The sequence below is a fragment of the Manis javanica genome, chromosome 17 (assembly GCF_040802235.1).
Source record: "Manis javanica isolate MJ-LG chromosome 17, MJ_LKY, whole genome shotgun sequence".
Classification (NCBI taxonomy): domain Eukaryota; kingdom Metazoa; phylum Chordata; class Mammalia; order Pholidota; family Manidae; genus Manis; species Manis javanica.
Window position 1 is genome coordinate 14,683,892 of NC_133172.1, and position 17,679 is coordinate 14,701,570.

At 44.1% G+C, this 17,679-nt stretch overlaps 2 long non-coding RNA genes across 4 annotated transcripts; both read left to right on the forward strand.

Annotated features, from left to right (window-relative positions):
• Positions 1 to 1,483: 1,483 nt before the first annotated feature.
• Positions 1,484 to 7,916, forward strand: LOC108395440 (uncharacterized). Of its 3 annotated transcripts, none has more exons than XR_005062218.2 (3): positions 1,484 to 1,702; positions 4,862 to 4,979; positions 5,511 to 7,916. It is a non-coding gene; the product is annotated as an uncharacterized lncRNA (long non-coding RNA). The 3 variants fall into 3 exon arrangements; XR_001852668.3 differs by having other exon boundaries at positions 6,126 to 7,916; XR_012126672.1 differs by lacking the exon at positions 1,484 to 1,702 and adding an exon at positions 4,016 to 4,260.
• A 4,821-nt stretch (positions 7,917 to 12,737) lies between these two features.
• On the forward strand, positions 12,738 to 17,443 carry LOC108395441 (uncharacterized). The gene is made up of 3 exons (XR_005062221.2): positions 12,738 to 12,798; positions 15,226 to 15,340; positions 16,270 to 17,443. It is a non-coding gene; the product is annotated as an uncharacterized lncRNA (long non-coding RNA).
• Positions 17,444 to 17,679: the final 236 nt, after the last annotated feature.

A 17,679-nucleotide genomic window follows, 5' to 3' on the forward strand; every position in this document is an offset into this window, starting at 1 on the left:
GAATTAATACCCAACTCAGTCTCATTCTAGCAACAAGGGACATTCATCTGCAGGTACAGAAACTAACTAGAATAGGAATATCCCTCTAAATCTATGTCACAAAGAGATACATTGCTATTAAAAGTTTACATTTCACACCTTATAATGATCGAAATTCTTTAATTTTAGATGTCAGCTAAAAAATGTGCCAGGGAAAGAATTTTTCACTATTGTTTCAAAAGCTGTGCTGGACAGTGAAGCAGGAAGCAGGGACTAGGGGACAACAGCACTGTTCAGAGAGCACTGAGGGGCAGCCAAACCCCAGGAGACATGAGGGGACCATCTCCTACTTCTAGAAAGAGCCAACCTCCAAGGCAAGCAGGGTGCCAAGAATTTCATTGCATTTATTTATTATGTGTTTATGTCTGTATGTATATGTTCTTAATTTTTAAAAATGTATTAAAAAAACATAAAATTACCCTCTTAACTTTTTTTAAGTGTACAGTTCATAATGTTAACTGTATTCATATTGTTGTATAACTGATCTTGGAACTTGTTCATCTTGTAAATCTGAAACAACTACCCACTAAACAGAACTCCCATTTCCCCTTCCCCTCAGCCCCTGGCAACCACCATTCGACTTTCTGTTTCCATGAATTTGATAACTCTAGGTGTCTCATGTAAGTGGCATAATTCCGTATTTGTCTCTTGGTGAACTGGCTTATTTCACTGCGCATAATGTCCTCAAGGTTCATCCATGTGGTAGCAGGTGACAGGATTTCTGTGGTATTAAGGACTGGATACTATTCCATTGTGGGTATATATACCACATTTGGTTTATCCAGGCATCCTTCTGTGGATGATTGGTTGCACTCACCTCTTGGCTGTTGTGAGTAATCCTGCAGTGAACAAGGGGGCAAATATCTTTTCGAGATCCTGCTTTCCAGGAGCAGAATGGTCAAATCATAGGGTACTTCTATGTTTAGTATTTTGAGGCACCTCTGAACCGTTGTCCACAGCTGCTGCATCAGTTTACATCCCCACCAACAATGCCTGAGGGTTCTGATTTTCTCCACATCTTCACCAAACTGATTTTCTAGGGTTGTTTTTTTCATTTTTTTGTTTAACAGAACAGGTAACAAAAGCAAAATGAAATTGGACTACATCAAAATTTAAAACTTCTGTGCATCAGAGGAAACAATCATGTGAAAAGGCCACCCACAGAAGGGGAGGAAATATTTGCAGATCACAAGGGACTAATATCCAGAGCATCCATAGAATTTCTAAAACTCAGCAACAAAATACAAACAATCCGATGTGAAAGTGGGCAAAGGACTTAAATAGCCATTTCTCCAAAGAAGATAGGCAAATGGCTAATAGGCACATGAGAAGAGGCTAAGCATCGCTAGTCATTAGGGAAATGCAAATCAAAACCACAAGGAGGCACCACCTCATACCCACTGAGGAACAGTGTATTTTTTTTTTTGCCTATTTATTCTTTGGTTTCTCCCAGCATACACAGTAGCTAACGATTTGTGTCTTGCATACCTGTTGGAAGAGGTCATTGAGGGGATGTGACCACCAGCTGACTGGAGAGCTCGACCGGGAATGGACACTCCCTCCCCTGTCCTTGGCGTGTACTTCTACCCACTGATCCCACAGTGAGAGCTGTTCCAAGGACATAGCCTTGAGAGAGTATGGTGTTACTGAGACCATCTGGATGGTGCGTATGACTGAGCCCAGTAAAGGCTTCTACATACACTTAAAGATTCTGGCTGGCAGGTTCAGGACACTCAAGGCAAGCCTTGTCAGTTGCCTTGCTTATCAAATCTGCACCTGCCAGTCTGGAGGCATCTGCTTCTCTCTTCCTGCCCTCTGTGTACAGAGCCCACTTTGCAAACTAATAATTGCCAAGTCAGCCAGGAAACAGAAGAAATGGGCCTTGGGAAAGAGTCATCTGGGGGGGGACATCCCGAGTTGGTGTCCACCTCTAGATATATTAGATGCTGGTGGACCTCTGCATGAATATGGGGACACCCCCCAAACACCTGCTATTCTGATATGTTTGAGCAACTGCACAGAGTGCACTTTGGCAGGAAGGGGAACAAATGGTGCCATGGTGGGCTGGCCTCCATTGTGGGCAGTTTGGACCCTGATGCCCAGTTAGAGGCTGAAGCTTGAGTTACAAGCGCGGAAGAGGCGCTGAAGTTAGAATGGGACATGAGGTTGTCCGCTACTCTGCTAGCTTTGGGGCTGGCCAACCAGGTGGGAGAGCAGAATAGCAAGTCGGAGACCGTATTATAGTGTGCCGTTCTGCAAAGCCAAGAGGGTGCGAGCTGCCGTGAATTAAGATCTGAGCACTTGTGACAAAGCCTGATTAGGACACTAAGAGGTAAAATCCCTGGGAAAATGAAGAAAACAAAGGGGAGGATATTGTGGACATTGTCAGTGAAATGCATTTTAGAGCGCACCATGCTGTCCAACCCCTAATATAAAGGAAAGATTTAAATAGTAATTATCCCAGACTTCTGATAATAGAGAAATATGCTCCAAAACTTCTAAGAGAAAATTTGCATTCTTTCTCTGTCCCTTGAAGTTGCAAATTTTATCATGTCTTTGAAATTAAACACTGCCCATAAACGTCTGAGACTGAAGGAAAAAATTAGGGGAAGAGGCTTTCTAAAATTTTTAAAATAAAATGCTGTAGAAGTACCCTTGCCCAAAATCTAGTCTACAGCATCCATAAGATTACCCGTAAGTTTTGGAATGAAAGCTATGGGGTCGCTGTGTAGATCTGTGTGTTTATATATGTTTATATATGTAAGTTATGTGTATGTGATGTTTTTCTACTTCTAGTGGGTATTACCAAAATTAATTTTTAAAAGAGCTCTTTAATTGACTTAAAGAAAAATAACCTTTCATATCAATAGTGTACTTATGTAAAACTGAAATTTAATTTTCTTTCATCTGCTAGAAAGACAAAGTTTTCTTGGCGTATTGGTCTGTTCTTGATGGAGTTGCGAACGGTTTTTCCTTTTCAGTAATCTTTCTAGAAAACAAAGATTGCTTTATTAAAATAACCCCCTATGCTTCATGTTGTCTTTATCAGGTCTTTGATTACTTAATAGAAGAGTCTTCTCAAAAAAGCTGAATTTTTTACAACTATATAACTTTCTGTAATTGCCTTTTAAGTCTTTGTCACCTTGGTTAAATGGATATCTAAGTATTGTTCCTGCATAAGTGTTTCATCTTCAGGGAGATTTATGGAAAAGATTCTGAGAAGCACAGGTTTCTGAGAACTAAGATCAATTTACTTTCACATGGGAGGGGCAAAAATGAGCCTTTCAAGTATTTCCCCAAGGCTACCTGCACAGCCCCACAATATGTGATAGGATGGTAGCCCAAGATCTGTCCCTATTATCCTTCCCCACATCAGTAAAATGGGCCCCTACATTGAAGATATAATGTTCACATGAAGATTCACCTTCAATGTGGGACACTCTGCAGACTTCCCTGGAACATCTGCGAGGGAGAGGGTGGATGGTGAACCCACAGAAAATTCAAGGCCCAGGCACCACTTTTGGGACTCATTTGTTTGTATAAGATGCATGTTGTCCCAGAATCTGTGTTTGATAGCATGCAATATTATTCAGCCCCTAAGAACATGAAAAAGGTGTAAGCCTTTGCAGGGATTTGGGAGTTTGGAGAACTTTTATTCTGCACCTGGCACAGTGCCTCCATCCCTTATACCACCTGGTAAAAAAGGTGGCGAAAATACTAGTGAGGTGGATTAAAGTTCTAAGCACCTCCCAAGCAGGCCTGTTATTTGACTTATGTGTATCTGTGACTCCGGAAGATATAAGTCGGGCACTGTGGCAGAGACAACAGGAGGAGAGTGCCCCTAGTGTTGCCAGGCAGCTGCATCTGGGTAGGTCTCTCCCTGTGCACCAGGCAAAACCTCAACCTGGACGGGGGAGGAAGGGCTCTTGACTCTGATATGGAAAGAATTCTTGATCAGGTCAAACAAGTGCCGGCAAGGAAGGAGTTCATTAAAGCAAGAGTGTAGTAAATGGCAGCAGCCATGCAGGCAGTAGAGTAGAGAGCAAGGGAGAACAGAGGGAGGAAAGGGAAGTTCACTGAACTCCTGCCACGTGTAGGGCAAATCCCTGGCCAACTCCTAAAGCCAGGGTCACCTGCGTCCAGTGTCTGCTTGATCTGCACAGCATGGGAATGATATCCCTACCAGCCCAGGATTTGGGGGAGCCGCAGAACACAGATGGAGTGAGTTTATGTTCTGAGAACTTCCACTTCCATACTGGTCTGAAATTAAACAGGGGGAGGGAAAAGGGTTGTGTTAAGACTAGAAAGCTGAATGAAACAGCGAAGTGACAAGGACATTTACCACCAGAGGTCAGAGAGTTCTTGTCTTTATCATGAAAAGACAAGTGCAATAGGCTTATGCAACAAGGAAGTTTATTTGGTAGGCCAGTACACACTCAGACAGGAGTGCAGGAGACCTCAGAGAGAGGTGTGCTTAAGGGTTTAGGATTTGGGGTTTTATAGGGCCTTTTGGGTAGGGGTCAGCATAAGGCCTGATGTGTACAGGTGATGCATAATTCCTTTTAAGTTTTATCTTAAGAATAGGGTTCTTTAGGTGACTGTGTTGATCTGGGTCTCAGCATTCTTCACCCACCAAAGGTTTATTTACCCTCCAGAGGTCTCTCTTACCCTGGTTCAAAGTTACATAAGTGATTAAGGGGCTAGAAAAAGAGGAAAAACAGCATCTAGATTAAGTTAAAGAATAAACTGCACCTTTTCCCCAGGCTAATTAGATTTTACAATGGCATGACCCTTGTCCCATTTCCCTACTCTATTTCACTAGGATTTTGGTCCAGATCTAGAAAGGGCAGAGCCCTGATGCCCCCACAGAACAACAGCTCCTTTCAGTATACACAGTGTTCCTCCAGGCAGAGTCTCTCATGAAGGAACAGCATATCATGGTAAGAATTTGCCTTCTTATCAAGGGGTGGGTTGAAAATATGGTCCATTGACCCATCTCTGCCATGGCTCACAATCCCTTTTCATTAAGTGGCATGGCTGTTTGTTGCAGAGGAGCACCCTGTCCGCCAGCCCACTGTCTCTAGAATGTGGTGTTATTAGGCCCTGTAGAGTAGGTAGATTCCCCAAACATCCCCACGCCTATTCCTCTGGTGATCCCTGAGGCCTGCAGAGAGGGAGTGGTGGAAATTCCCACTGATGCCCAGAATACAGATGCCTGGAAACAGGATGGAACCACATCAGCCAGGGGCCTGTACCCAGTGGTTTGCCTGGTGATCGACCACTCAGGAGCCCTGGCTGTTAACCCTTTGAGTTGATTGTCAGGGCTGTTAACAGGATTAACCCTAGGGACAGGATAATGGGAAGTGGAGGGGTGAGGGCTCATGAATGAGCCATTGTTCAACTGGGATATGTGGAAAAACATTTGGGTTCAGAACCTGAGGCCGTCTCACTGTCTTCCATGTCTGTCTCAGAAGGCGCTGACACCCTCTGGCAATCAGGAAGTCAATGCCCTAGGCTGGGTATGAGTCCAGCAACCAATCCTTCAGTAAACACAGCACAGAAAGAGTAGCCATCTCGGCGCCCCGTGGCCTGGCATATCGCCAAGGATGCTGGCTGGCCAGTGAAATACAATCACCTGGCTAACGCAGTTAATGGCATATCCTGTGTGTGTTCTAAACAACGCCAGAGGCAACTACCAAAGGAGCCCTGGGGCCAACCACTGGAGTTCCCAGCTGGCCAGGGATTGGCCAACTGATTACACCGGGTTCTAAATATGCGTTGGTTTGTGCAAAGCAGGCTGCCACCCTTAGGGGATTAGAGAAACTGAGTACCATATACCATATACTCTCACTGATTAGACAGTGATCAGGGGTCACGTTTCAAAGATCATGATGTGCAAGACTGGAGAAAAGAACACGACATTGAATGGAGGTTCCATGTCCCCTATAACCTGCAAGCAGCAGGGCTGGTACATAGGAAAGATGGAATATTAAAGCAGCAGATTCAATCACTAACTGGTAAAAACCACCTTGGTCCAGTGGACTAAAGTATGTGCCAGGCTGTAACACATTTGAATGATCAACCAGGAGGCCCTGTTGCCCCGTATGCCAGACTGGGCACCCCTGCCGAGGCACCAAAAGCTATAAGGCCTGGAAGTCACAGGGAACAGCCGTTGCTCTGACTCTCACTGTGGATCCACAAGCTATGCTGCTGAGAACACCAAGTGTCATCACACCTGGGAGAGGCTTTATTTACTAGGATTTGCAGTGAGACTTCCCGCCAGGATGGGGGAGTTACTTTGCACCCCTGGGTGAGGGGGGAATGTTCGGTCTCCACTGGGACCCTATAGTCCTGCTGCAAGCACCATAAAATGCATTACACCTGGAATGGAGCACACACCACCAAGAGACCGGAGAAGGTGTGTCCTGGTCTGGCACAGCCTGCCCCAAGTCCCTCTCCTCACGCCTGCCATGTATGGTGAGCAGAACCAGGTCAAGTTCCCAAAGCTGCCAGCCTCCCTCTCCTCAAGGCCAGGTGGTCACATTCTGTTTCCCAGCGGTATGAGCATGTGGCTGCCATCTTCGTTCCCTCCCTTGGCCTGGAGGGCATTATAGCACACACAGAAGTCTTACTGAACTTGCCTAGCAAGCCATAAATGCCAGCTGGCAAAGCCTACCCTTATTGAATACTGAAATGTCTCTAATGAGAAAAGCTGTCCTCCAAAATGGCCTTGGACATTTTTACTGCCTCCCAAGGAGGCACCTATGGCATTATCCACACAGAATGTTGTGTTCATACCTGCGTCTGCTAATGTGCCCTCGTTATTAAATCACACGAGGACACAAGGGAATGTCCTGAGTGATCTAAACCCCAGCCTCAGGATTTAATACAGCAGTGATTTGGATCATGGGGTGCTTGGAAATCATTGTTAGTTATTTGGGGAATCCTTGTGTTAATTTGTGTTTTATTTTGCATGAGTCTATCCTGCTGCTGTGGTATTTGTCTCCAGTGCGGCCAGACAGCTGCCAACGAGCCACCTCCAAACTAGTGAAACCCCTTGCTGACCACACAGGGCACCCTGTGGAAGAGGGGGGCACGTGTGAGAGTAAGATCCGGTCATGAGGGGTGGAGTGTTGGGGGTGGTCATTGAGAGGATGTGACCACCAGTTGACCCCCGAGCTGGACATGCACAATCAGGGGCTTCTCATCCCCTCCCCTGTCCTTGGAATGTACTTCTGCCCACCTTTTGCCCAGGGGCAGCCATTTTAAGGATGCAGCCTTGAGGGAGTAAGGTGGCGTTGACACCATCTGGACAGTATATGTGACTGAGCCCTCTTAAGGCCTCTCGATAAACTCTTAAGATTCAGGCGGGTGGGTGTGGAGATCAACTCATCTCTGGGTACCCGAGACAAGCCTTGCAGGTAAGCTCTCTTTCTTATTAAACCTGCCACCTGCCAGTCTGAAGGGTCTTCCTTCTTCTGTTTCTCCTTACCCTCTGTGTTTAGGGGCCAGTTTGCCAACCAGCAGCGCCCCAACCGCAGAAGGTAAAGACTGCATTCACGCATCCCCTTTCACAGAGTAAGGCTCAGATGTAAGGGGACTTGTGCAAAGCCACATGGCTAGGAAATGGCAGAGCCAGGATTTGGACCTAGACTGTCTGTCTCCCGAGCATGTGTGTGCTCCCAGCCTCTAAACCCAGTCACCTGTGCTGAGAGAAGACCTCAGTCAGACCTCACTTTCCTGAAGGTGGGACTCTTCTGTGCCGTGTTCATTGCTGAATCCCCAGAACCAAGAACAGGGCCTGGCATAAAGTCCTAGCCTATAAATATGTGTTCAATGAACCAATGAATGAATTAAAATAAAGACTGAATTTTTAACCAGTTTTTAAAAATTATTATTATTATTAAATAAGAGACACCATGGTACAACTGTGGAAAATAGCTTGGTAGTTTTGAGATAGGCAGAAAAAAATGGACAGACTGGTCCAACTCCACATACCTAAGTCCTGACAAAGTCCCTGGTGACTTGGACCACTGGCTCTCTAAGACTCCAATGTGGTTTGTTTTTCAGGTCAGCTTATTGTCTTAAGAAGTTTTATCCTAGGTTTAGGCACCCCTTGGTCAGATAATCAATGAACCAAGACACAAACAACTTGTGACATGCGCATAAGGAAAATTTGGTGTCCAATAGTTGATAGTTACCTTTTCATTTTAATACTTGATTTCCCACACTGGGTGGAGATTTTATACACTGACGCTGATGCCGGGGTTCTTGTTTGCAGAGCCGAAGAATTAACTTAGTAAACACCCAAGGTAGGAGAGCCAGGGAGAGGCTTTTATTGAGAGATACAGTGAGAGGACAGAACTCCTGGCTCAAGCCAGGACCCGACAAGAGAGCCGGTGGGACTTTATAGGCAGTTGAGGATTTTGGGGAATGTGAAAAAAAGCTTAGGGGTGTGGACTTATTAAGTGGTCCCTGAATACTTAGAATTAACTTAGCACAAGGAACTTCCTGCTCTGATGATTTCTCCCTGAGATATCAGCATCTTGGTCTGGGAGCATATCAAACAAGGCTGCCTGCCCAGCCCCCAAGGTGGGCTGAGGTATTGTTTGTTAAAGAGTAATTTAAGAATCTTACTTCTTAACTTCCTGGGTGTTAAAATGCCATCTTATCTTTAAGGTGGAATCTTCCTGCCTTTTACTATGCTGTTGATGCCTGGGCTTACTTGTCATTAATTGTCCAGATTGCAAATCACTTCATCAGGTCAGAAGGAGGAAAGACAGCACATATGCCTGGGCCTTATAGCATGTTAAAGTGAATCTTACAGATTATTATGAATGATTAGCATAAATTAAACATGTGCTACTCTTCTTTATCTGGGGTACACCAACTTCTCTCACTGAAGAATGACTCTCGAACTGAATGTTTAACACAAGAGTTTTAGTAGGGGGTTTCCTTGCATGTAGTTGCATTGCTCTGACTGCAAATATCCTGCCTTGCTTTTTCCGGAGGCCCTCACCCTACTCTGACTACACCCATAGTCCCTGTCTCAACACTACATGTGATGACATTGCAACATGCCCACAAGTATGTAATCCAGTTGCACTTGTGCTAATTGAAACTCTCCCTACTCATGCTAGGTGACCTAATAACTAATGAATAAACATTTTTGCTCCCCATAATAGGAGGCACCCTGATTCTTCTCAGTGCTGACTCTACTGAGCAGCCCACCTTGGTTTATCAAGGTGTTTCTGTTTACTCACATCTCTAATAATGTGCACTGCTTGCTTGCATATTCCTAAGTGTTCATGTTAAATTCTTTCCATACTTGAACACAAGAACCAAGGACCCTGTTCTAGTGTCTGCCAGGAGCAGTTTATTAAAAAGTTAAATATACACATATATGACCCAGGCATTCCACTCCTATATATATTAGAGAAATGAAGGTGTATTTCCACACACAGACTTGTACACCAATGTTCATAGCACCTTTATTTGTAATTGCCAAAAACTGGAAACAACCCAGATGTCCATCAATGGATGACTTGATAAACAAATGGTCGTAACTTGATGAACAAACTATTCTGTGCAATGGAATAGTACCCAGAAATAAAAAGAATGAATAATCGCTCAGCAGGTATGAATCTCAAAATGTTCCTGTTGAATGAAAAAGCCAGATGTGAGAGTACACACTATCTAATTTCATTCTAGAAAATGCAAACTCACCAATCATGATTTAGAGCTGATCAGTGGTTGCCTGGGGATGCATGTGTGGGGGGTGAGGGATGGTGGGTTTGCTAAGAGGCATGAGGAAACTTGGGGATGATGAATATGTTCATTACCTTATGGTCATTATCTTGATTGTGGAAGTGGTTTCACAGGCTTATCTGTAAGTCAAAACTCATTGACTTGATTACTTTAAATATGTATGGTTTCTATATGTCAGTTGTATTTCACTCAAGCTGAGAAAAAAGTGTCCCAGCTTGTGGGTGAAACTGTAATATTTCCAGACTATCTTGCCTGGCTTTAGTACATCTGCATATCAATAGGCATTCAGTGATGGAAAGACATATGGCTTTAGTGCATTTGCATCATTCCTCAGGGATGGAGAGAAGTTCATCTCCATATCAGTGGGTAATTACCTGGGGAACAGAGGGCTTATCTGTACCTGAGAGGTGAGGGGAGAGCCGGTTTTGCTTCTGCTGGAGCAGGAGAGAGACTGCAGTTTGTGAGCAATAAAACGGATTTTAAACTTTATTTCTTCCTTTGACTGATTTGGGTTTTTAGAGATATTTTGCCCTGGGATTTCCTCTCACCGGACTTACACAGCTGTATAATGCAACTGAGAAGGTTTCCTCTACCAGGCTGGCTTTACCCACTGGCACCTAAGGGTGTATGAGTTTTCAATCTGAGGCCCAATAGACCATGAAGATGTTTCCACTTGGAGACCTAGAGAGGCTTAAAAAATAAAGAACTGGCCCATTTCTGCTTTCAGGCCTGTCACATTTCCCTCCTGAGAAGAAGAAAAAAAAAGTATGCATAAGAAAAGAGGCAGTCAGCAGATGGAAACGTGGCTAGCTCCCCCAGTCACAGGTGGGCAGTGGAGGGGGTGGTAAAGATGCCGCAGGAGGGAGTCTGTGGTGCTGTCAGGAAGCAAGATCTCTGCTGAGAGTGAAGATGAAGAGAGAGCTTCTGGGTGGAGGTTTGAAGAGAAAGTCCTGTTGTCGGGCAGCTGCATCTGGGGAGGTCTCTCCCTGCTCACCAGGTGAAACCTCAACCCAGACCGGGGAGGGAGGGCTCTTGACTCTGATCTGGAAAGAATTCTTGATCAGGTCAAACAAGTGCCAGCAAGGAAGGAATTCATTAAAGCAAGAGTGGAAGTAAATGTCAGCAGCAGCCATGCAGGCCGTAGAGCAAGGAAGAACAGGGAGAAAAGGGAAATTCTTTAAACTTCTGCTACATGTAGGGCAAATCCCTAAAGTCAGGGTCACCTGGTATCCAGTGTCCATTTGATTTGCATGCCATGGGAATTATTTTCCTACCACTCCAGAATTTGGGGGAGCTGCAGAGCACTGGATGGAGTGAGTTTATGTTCTGAGAACTTTCACTTCCCTACTGGACTGACATAAAACAGGGAGAGAGAAAAGGACTGTGTTAAGGCTAAAAGCTGAATAAAATAGCAGAGACAAAGACACTTTCCAGAGCTGGAGGTTGGAGAGTTCCTGTCTTTATCATGGAGAAGAGTTCAGAGACAAGTATAATTGGCTTATGCAACAAGAAAGTTTGTTTGATATAACAGAGTACACAGTCAGATGGGAATGCAGGCAACCTCGGAAAGGAGGCATGTAAGGGTTTAGGGTTTGGGGTTTTATAGGGCCTTTTGGGTAAGGGTTTACATAAGGCCTGCTGTATAGAGGTGATTCATAATTCCTTTGAAATTTTAAAGGAATAGGGTTCCTTTAAAATAGGGTTCCTTTTAAAATCCTTAAAGAATAGGGTTATTTAGGTGACTGTGTTGATCCGGATCCCAGCATTCTTTACCCATGTAGGTTTATTATGCTCCAGAGGTCTCTCTCTTGTCCTGGTGTAGGTGAAATTGTAATATTTCCAGAATATCTCACCTGACTTTAGTACATCTGCATATCAATAGGCATTCAGAGGTGGAAAGAAGTTATGGCTTTAGTGCATTTACATATCCTCAGGGATGGAAAGAAGTTGATCTCCATATCAGTGGGTAATTACCTGGGCAAGGAGGGCTTATCTGTACCTGAGAAGGGAGGGGAGGGCCGGGTTTTGCTTCTGCTAGAGCAGGAGAGAGAGAGAAGGCCCCAGACTGCAGTTTGTAAGCAGTAAATGGATTTAAAATTTTATTTCTCCCTTTGACTGATCTCAGTTTTTAGAGGTATTTTTGCCCCAGGATTTCCTCTCCCCGGACTTAACAGTTAGCGTAATAAAAACACGTGCTACTCTTCTTTATCTGGGGAGTATTAACTGATCTCACTGAAGAATGACTCAACAGCTTAATATTTAACAGTTTTTTGGTAGGGGGTTTCCTTGCTCTGACTGTAAACATCCTGCCTTGCTTTTTCTGGAGGCCCTCACGTATTCTGCTTACACCCAGAGCCCCTGTCTCAAGGGCAACGAAACTACATGTAAGGAAACCCCCTACCAAAACTCCGTGTTAAACATTAAGCTCTAAAGTAAGTAGACCATATTTTTATTATGCTAATCGTTTGCATAATAAAACCCAATAGCATTTTAACACCCAGGAAATTAAGAAGATTCTTAACTTACTCTTTAGCAAACAGACAATACCTCAGCCCACCTTGGGGGCTCGGCAGGCGGCCTTGAGGCGGCCTTGTTTGATATGCTCCTAGAGCAAGATGCCAGTATCCCAGGGAGAAATCAGAGCAGTAAATTTCCTGTGTTAATTTTTAATATTCAGGGACCACTTAACAAGTTAACACCCCTAAGCCCTTTATCCGGTTCCCCAAAATCCTCAACTGCCTATAAAACCCCTAGACAATGCACAACTACAGGCTCTCTTGTCCCCTCCTGGCATGAACCAGGAGCTCTGTCCTCTCACTGTATCTCTAAATAAAAGCCTCTCCCTGGCTCTCCTACCTTGGGTGTTTGCTAAATTCATTCTTTGTCTCTGCAAACAAGAACCCTGACATCATCTGTACCTGAGAGGTGATGGGGAGGGCTGGTTTTGCTTCTGTTGGAGCAGGAAGGAGAGAAGGCCCTGGACTGCAGTTTGTAAGCAATAAACAGATTTTAAACTTTATTTCTCCCTTCGACCGATTTCAGTTTTAGAGGTATTTTGCCCCGGGATTTCCTCTCCCTGGACTTACACCTGGTTACACAGTTACTTATCTGATTGAGAAAAACAGCATGTAGATTAAGTTAAAGAATAAACTGGGCCTTTTTTGTAGGCCCCAAGTAGATTTTACAATGGCATGACCCTTGTCCCATTTCCTTGCTCTGTCTCAGTCTGATATATCATCTGGGAGAGTCTAAGGGACCAGAGGGCGTAGGCAAATTTGCTGCGAACACGCCAAGTCAGTGGGCATGAGTTTAAGGGGAGACTGTTGGGGTTGAGTTTGTTTTCCTCGGTTCTTTTTCCCGCCGCGACAAAGAATTGAAGGGCAGAGACACATTAGTGAAGCAGAGTAAAAGTTTTATTTAAAGTTAGTTACTTAGAGAAAACATGAGGTAACCTCAGGGAAGAGAGGCACCTTGAAGGTTTAGATTTATTTCAAGAGAGAAAGTGCACAGAGAAAGGAGAGTGTGGGCTACTTCAGAGAGAAGGAAGCACACTGAAAGCTTGGGAGAAAGTTCAAGTTATGCACTTAGAAAGTGTGGGCAACCTCAGAAAGAAGAGCGCATTAAAAAGTTGGGGGTTACCCCTTTTAAGGATTTTTCAGGAATGTGACAAAGGGCGGGGTGGTGTAGACTTGTTAAGTGGTCTCAAGATATTTATCTTTGATGAGACTAAACTTATGAGTCTTCCAAGTAGTTCTGCAAAATTAGCATAATTTCTTCAAGAAATTTACTGCTCTGGTTTCCTCTCAGGATAGCAGCTTCCTTGTCTGGGGGCGTACCAATCAAGACTGTCTGCCCTGCCCCCAGGAGAGCCCAAGTTATTGTCTGTTTGCTAAACAGTATGCTAAGAATCTTACTTCTTCTTCTTGTTTTTTTTAAAAACGCAATTTTGGCTTTAAGGTAGAATCTTCCTGTCTTTATTATGCTGTTTATAGCTGGGCCTTTTAGCAGGCTAAAGGAAATTTTACAAGGACATGATCTAATTGACACAATGAAGAAGACGTGGGCTGTACTGAGACACTTCTCTTTATCTACGGAATATTCAAACATTCAGGGTCAAGCTGCTCCTGACCTTTTGAGCTTTAACTGATTAACTCATTAACTCGGAGTCTTTTCTGGCCTTCTAATTTTAACTGGTTAACTCTGAATCCTTTCTAGTGGGCTTTACTGAACTTCTTCTCTTTCCACCCCACTCATATCTATTTTTCTGCCTAACAAAACCAGAGAGCTAGAAAGGACTCAGGCCCTTTGTAATGTGAGTTCATTACATGCGCTCTGAGTCTGGGCTGACCTTAAGACTCGCTCCAGCTAATGCAAGTGAGATCGGGCAGAGACAAGGCACAAGCCTCACGATTAATTTTCCTAAAAAAAAAATGCCAAGATTAGTATAATTGTTGGGCAGGAAAATAGATATGAGAGGGGTGGAAAGAGAATAAGGTCTGTAAAGCCCCCTAGAAAGGACTCAGAGTTAACCAGTTAAAATTAGAAGGCCAGAAGACTCAGAGTTCATGAGTTAATCAGTTAAAGCTCAAAAGGTCAGGAGCAGCTTGACCCTGAATGTTTGAATATTCCCCAGATAAAGCAAAGAATTTCAGCACAGCCCCTGTCTTCATTGTGTCAATTAGATCATGTCATTGTAAAATTTCCTTTAGCCTGCTAAAAGGCCCAGCTATAAACAGCATAATAAAGACAGGAAGATTCCACCTTAAAGCCAAAATTGTATTTAAAAAACCCAAGAAGAAGAAGTAAGATTCTTAACATACTGTTTAATAAACAGACATTAACTTGGACCACCCTGGGGGCAGGGCAGTAGGTCTTGATCGATATGTCCTCAGACCAGGAAGCTGCTATTCTGGGAATAAATCAGCAGTAAATTTCTTATGTTAATTTTGCAGAATTACCAGGAGTACTAATAAGAAAAGAGACTTAATGACTCATATAGGATGAACATTCTGTGACCACTTAACAAGTCCACACCCCTAGCCCTCTCTGAAAATCCTCAACTGCCTATAAAACCCCAGACCCTAAAACCTTAGGGGCTCCTCTTTTCGGAGGTAGCCCATACTCCCCTTTGAGTGTGCACCCTTTTGCTTTAAATAAACTTCTCAGTGCTCAGTTTATCACGTTTTATCTGTGCTTTTCCAGTGATAAGTCTTTGTTACTTTGCTTTTTCATTCTAATCCTCCAGATTTCAGCTCAAACCTTCACTCTCTCTGTCCTATTTCAGATAAGTAGGGAGGAGCTGCTGAGAGCTCAGATCTGGGCTTGCAAATTACTGTCACCTGGGTGACCCCGAGGAATTAGAGTTTACAGTCTTGCTCTTAAGTAGCCTGCCTGAAAGTCTCCTTTCTTTGCCTCTAGGAAGTTTGCAGAACAAAATGTCATTCCATCCAGTGTTCTGCAGCTCTCCAAAATCCTGGAGTGGTAGGGACTCAGTTCCCATGCTGTGCAGATCCAAGCAGACACTGGATGCCAGGTAATACTGGCTTAAGGAGTTAGCGGGGGATGTGTCCCGTGCTAAGTAGCAGTTCAATTAACTTCCTTTATTATTCTGTTCTGTCATTCCCTGGCCTCACCTTGTACTCTGAGTTCCCTGTCTCCAAACCGACTTTCCCCAACAGTTTAATCTAACTCCCTGTGTTCTCCGTGGGTCCAACCTCTTCTCATCCTGCTCATATCTGTCTTTCTGCTTAACAAGACTAGTTAGCATGAAAGTATTTTTCTCCACATCCAGCTGCACAGATGCAGGCCTGTGAGAGATGGAGCCTTAGGTTTAAGGCTGTGGTTTTGCCAAATGAGCAGGGTTGAGAGGCGGAAGTGTGTAGACAATGTGTGGAAGGGGGTGATCATATGGTTGGTAAAGGAATTTCATCTATGTGAAGGTGTAGAGACCAAGGGCAGGCCACCCTAAAATGTGCCACTAGGTGTGGTGGAAAGGGAGGGATGTGGCTAAGTCTGTTAAAATTCCTCTCTGTCCCATTGTTCTGTGTGGCCCAGCAAACATTAGCTTATCAAACATTTACTCTTTCATATTACTGTGAATTACGCCCTTTTTCTTTGAAGTCTCAGACCCCTAGCCACTTCTTGGTTCAGAATGACATATATACTTCATTCTCCCTGAAGGCAAATTCTGGCGCGAAGACCCCCACCCCTTAAGATCCAATCACCAACGACCAGATGGTCACCCACCCCTACTCCTTAAAAATGCGTTTTCTCACCCACGAGCTAATAAAATCTCTTGTGTGGGCCCTGGTCTCCTGAGTCCTTCTGAGGTAGGGAGGGTCGTGACCAGATACCTTCTCACTCCCTGTCTTTGGAACCCATGTCTATGGCTCCCCATAAGTAGGTAATTAAACTTTTTCTCTCCTGTTAATCTGTCTCACACCAATATCATTCTTCCACCAGGCAGAAGAACCTCGAGGGGCAGAGAAAATTTCTTCCTCCCCAACAAAGGCATGAGGAGGCTGAAGGCTCGGTATCCACATGACTGCCTCCCTCCCCTCCTTCAGGTCTTTGCTAAAATGTCACCTTCTCAGTGAGGCTTCCCTGCATACCCCTTTGAGCATAGCAAATACCCTCATGCCCTCATTCTCCTTCCTCATTTTTTCTTCATACCATCTGATACTATGTATGTTTTACTTATCTTATGCATTATCTACCTTTCACAAGAATGTAACACTCAGGAGGGAGGGGATTTTGTTGTATCTTCTTCACCACCTTATCCCAGATCCACACTGTTGGCTCAAAAACATCTGCTGAATGAATAAATGACCCCAGGATCCTTGGATTAAATTATACACACTTCTGGCCTCAGAAGGAACCTAGATTCTAATGTGGAGACAAAATGAACAAGCAACTAGGTATTTTCATATGGCAATAAGGGCAAAGAGCACGAGCAACAGGGATCCATGATAACTGTGTATGGTACTAACTAGACTGGGTGGTCAGGAGGTGACATTGGAGCCAAGGTCTCAGATGAGCAAGGATCTGGCGGGAGAGAACAGCAAGGGCTAAGTCAGGAATGAGCTTTGGGCATTTGATGAACAGAAGGAAAGCCAGTGTTTAATGCTGTGTTGTGAATAGGTGGAAAGGGTTACGCATGGATTTAGACGGGCCTTCCAGGGTCAGGATACACCTTGGGGATGTTAAGGAGGGGAGAGACTTTAATTTATGATAAATTTCAACTGGTCTTTTCCCTCTTTGGGTCTTATTAAAAGGAAACACATAGCCCCAACATGGTGTCACTTTTGCTAGGCCAAGTCGCCAAACCAGGGCCTAATAACTAAACCTAATTTCAACCTCCCCCAGAAAGGCAGTCAGTCAGTCCGGATTTTTCTGGTCAGCACCGTGGATAAAATAATCCATCAACTATACCATCTCCATCTCCCCTAAGAGCGTGTAGTCTGCATTATAAAACCCCTTGATCAGCTGCCTCTGAGAAAGCAACCTTGCCTTAAACAATCCTTTTCTTTTGCTAATAACTCCCCACCACCACCATACACACTTCCATCTCTAAAAACCTATTTAGCGCAATTCCTCAGATCCTCTCTACTTGCTACAGGGGATGGTGCCCAATAAATGAATCGCTTAATAAAGACAATTAGGTCTTCAAAGTTACCAGATTGCGTTTCTTTAATTAATTAATTTTATTAAGGTATCATTGATAAACACTCTTATGAAGGTTTTACAAGAAAAACAATGTGATTATTACATTCACCCGTATTATTTAGACCCCCCAATACCCCATTGCAGTCACTGTCCATCGGATGAGTTTTTAACCGCCTCAATTTTACATTTGTCAGTTGAGGGTAGGCA